The sequence below is a fragment of the Antennarius striatus genome, chromosome 4 (assembly GCF_040054535.1).
Source record: "Antennarius striatus isolate MH-2024 chromosome 4, ASM4005453v1, whole genome shotgun sequence".
NCBI lineage: Eukaryota > Metazoa > Chordata > Actinopteri > Lophiiformes > Antennariidae > Antennarius > Antennarius striatus.
In genome coordinates this window covers 988,676-992,917 of record NC_090779.1, presented here as the reverse complement: position 1 = coordinate 992,917, position 4,242 = coordinate 988,676, and positions in this window count along the sequence as shown.

Sequence of the window (4,242 nt, the reverse complement as noted above, 5' to 3'; positions counted from 1 at the left end):
CAGAAGTTAAACAAAATGGATGAAGAAACTTGACTAATTGGTGAAGGCTATATTGTTTTACGTTACAACTAATGACACAGAGGTCTGGGTACTGTTGTCAGTGTTTGTAAAGGTGCACAGGATCAGTAGCAGTCCACATTAAAACAAGTTGTGTAAAATGTTGGTGCCTTCAAGGGCATCTTGCTGAGGCTGTGGAGAGAGAAGAGAAAGAACCATCACCTCTGAATGTGTGATTCCACCTCCACCCACCCACTCACTGTAAAACCTCAATGTTGAAGCTAACATTAGCACACCTGCAGCCAGGGCCAAGCTGAGTTTGAGCCTTAATTAATGATAAAAAACTAAGGAGTCATTATTAAATGTATTATTTGGACAAGTGTTTTTATTTTTTTGTATGAAGTCGAATTAGCATGTAACTTATATCAGCTATCAGCCTCTGAACATAGCCAGGTGTCAATACGTATTTAAAATAGAAAAATGTGGTATCTTTAGCATGTCTGAAACTGGACGGTATGGACTGTTACATGAATACATACATGAACATGGTATTTAAACCCTGTGACAAATGTTTTGTTTTTTAACACTGACTACAGCGTAGTGGAATACTATATTATCACTTCTGCTGCTTGTTAATGATAAGTTTGTGTGGAGTTCAACTCAAGGCAGCCCACCTACGCACCTCTGCTCCACGACCAGCAGACTACCCTACAAAGCGAAGTAGTGCTGCTAATTCTGGGATTTGATGCAGGTAATCTTTAGGGCAGGCAGGAAGAAGTTCATCTGGAATCCCCAAAAAGAGACCGAATCCAAGCTTCAGACGTCCTCCTGAAGAACGCCTAGTAGTAACCTCAGTGAAAGGAAGGGGTACATATGTTGCAGCATGTTCACTGAATGTATAACAGACAAGAGCACTTTGTAGTTGTCTGTCGTGACCTCATCGGTGTATTCCTACCGTATGAGACTACCTTCGACTGACACCACATACCAAGCGGTTCAAAGATCTTGAGACCATCTCTTTCCCCCTATCCATCCTCTGGCTGCTGACCTTGACCCCCCCCCCCCCCCCACACACACACACACATATTGTACTCATTGTACCCCTGATGGAGGACCTCAGTCTCTCTGTGGAGGAGCTGAGTGACAGCAATCTACCACTGAAGAAGCTCCTCTACTGGGAGAAGGTGGTGTGTGCAGGGGGTGGCTGGTGTTCTCCAGGATGGCTCTGAACTTGGACATGGTCTTCCTCTCTAGTCTCCACAGAGTCCAGGTTCTGACTGATCACAGAACCACGTCTGTGGATGAGTCTGTTCAGGCGTTCCATGGCACCACCACCCCAACACACAATGGCCAATGACAGACACACACTTGACATGACAGACAGATCTTCAAAGAGGACGTTGAAGGTGGCCAGTCTCCTCAGGAAGTACATCCTGTTCTGACCCCTGTCCAATCTGTCATCCAGCTGGAGTTCCAGGTATTTCTATTGACCTATCACTTCCATCTCCCTGCCCTCGATAGCCCCCAGCTGTGTTGGACCTGCAGTGGGGGTGACCACTGCAGGTCCAACACCATCTTCTTAGTCTTGGAGACATTCATCTTGAGCTCATTCTGCTGCCACCACTTCACGAAGTCACAACGGGTGAAATGGGTCCAGTATGTGCACGACCTCCAGGTGTGGAGGCTTGGAAGAGGTAAGAGGTATACGTCGAGGGAGAGGCATGCAGAAGGCGGTCTGTAGGGCCCGAGGTCATCGGAGGTGAAGAAGAAGAGATGCACTTTATTAATCTGGCTTGGAGAAATAATTTTTTCCACTCCTATACAGGGTCTCGTACTGGCGTCTCCCGGTCCCTAGTCCAAGACTTAGTGGACTGAGCTACTGCCACCCGTACACGATGAGCTACGTTAAAGTTACATTAATTACTTTAGGAGCTTCTGTTGGTTCTCTTTCTTTGCTTTTCTTGCTTATACCACATCGACCCTTCTCAGGCAAGATACTCCCACTGTCTATGTGCCTCTGCTTGACAGGTGGGGGTATCTGCCCCTGGACCGAGGCCAGGAGATCATTCCAGAGTAAAAGAGCCAGACAGCTAAAGCTGGATTTTTAGTAGGTAGTCACATGACACTGTACACGCATGCTATTGGCTGACAGCATCCAGAAGTGCGCTGACTCATGGAATGCAATTCACTTCCATGAGACACAAAAGTGTTTTAAACAGTCTATCAGAGTGTGGGAAAAGGTAATACAGATAGAATGTGTTTAATATCAGTATGGGGGGGGTTCATAAACATTTAAATTATTGTAAATAATAAAATATATAGTTTGTCGCTCTATCACGAAATTTATTTTTTTACGGGTGGTCCTGGAACGCATTAACCTCGAGTAACGAGGGATTACTGTATAAACATTTTTGCAGGAAGGGAATTACACAATAGCCGAATATCAGAAGTTATTAGGCAGAGGTCAGAAAGGAGAGGATTTTGTGGAAAGACGAGTAGCTCTTCGATTTCAATCCCATAAATCAGGACTAAGTCCAGAGTGTGCTTAAACTGATCAATAGATTCCTGTACACACTGACTAAAGCCTATGGAGTCTAGTAATGACATAAATGCCCTAATGAGGCTATCATTACTGTCGCCCGCACGAATATAGAAATCACCAACAATAATGGGCTTATCAGTTTTAAGAATTTAACTAGTTAAGAAGTTGGCAAATTCGGATAGGAAGTCACTGTGTGGACCAGGAGGACGATAAACGGTGACAAACAATAGAGACTGGAGTAGTTTGTGGATTGGGTTTGATAAGACTTTCAAACGAATTAAAGATCGTCTTAGGTTTCAGTTTTAGCAAGGAATTAAAAATAGACGCAACTCCTCCTTCCCTGCCTGAGACTTGTGGGATTTGACAATTTAGGTAACTAAGAGACGGAGCTTCATTTAAGGAATCTTACTCATCCTCACTTAGCCAGGTTTCCTTCAGACAGAATACAGTAAATCTATATGATAATCTGATATAATGTCATTGATTAAGACAGAGATTCAATATTCAAAGTTTAAAGTGGTAACTGGTAGATGGAGAGATGGTATGTGTGTGCTCCAGCCTGTCTGCCTGTTCCAACAGAGAAAGGGGGGTCAAAACAAATGACATTCATACAAATCAACCAATGCCAATTTTGACTTTTGGTGCACCATGATTCTTCCACCGGATGGTGAAGATGGTGAAGCATCGAATAGGGATAAAAGTCCTGCCATGAACCATCTGTGAAAGCTGTGAAGATGATGATTGGTGTTCCCAAAATTCAGTCAGTGAATGTATGTAAAGTTGTTCCGACAAGTGACATAATCAAGCATTGTGTGTTTGTATGTGTGCGTATAAGGTGGGGGTGGGGTCTACAAAAGTAAGTCACGGGCTAAATTTCAACTCACAATATTGTAAAGACAAATAGCGACCACGCCCTCCTTGAAGTAATTACTGTCCATTTAGATGATTACCTGTAATTACTGGTTAGCTGTCACTAACAGACAGAATTTCAGCTTCTGAGACAGGAGGGGGAGGACGAGGAGGATGTTGGGGTGGATGAAGGTAAAATTGGTGGAAGAGGTTGGAGTGAAGATGACAGAAGAGGAGGTGATGAGAAGGAGGAGTAGCAGGGGGTAGAAGGAGCTGGAGATGATGGATCAGAGGACAAAGGGCAGTGTTGATATGTGTTTCTGTCAGATGGGGTCAAGTGGATACTGTCTCCTCTTTCAGCAGCTGTCCATCAGACAGTGGCTTTGAATTAATCTCCCTTCATTTGCAGAGATGGCGCAGACCTCTGACAGCAGCAGTAATTGCAGGGCTACTGAGCTGCTTTTTGATGACAGTGATGCTGCTTTTTCCACAAGTCATGTGACAGTCAGGTGGTAATGTTAAGAAGAGGCCCACTTATATCCCTTTTGTTGTTATGTGCAGTCATTCCTGTGATGTAATTACTGTAATGAGTTCTCTTATAAATGCTGGTATTCAAATAATGTCAAATTAGTGGATGCAGCAGGTAAAAAAAAGTCAAGCATACCTCGATTTTTATACAGATCAAGAAACGAAAGACAGACAGAGAGACAGAGACAGTAAGACAGGCAGACAGACAGTCAGACAGACAGACAGATAAAAACAGATTACAAACACTAATGCCTGTACTTTTGCCTGTTGCAAATAATATTAAATTATTTCCTGGCTGCAATTCGTCAGGTTGCCCCAACAAGGGC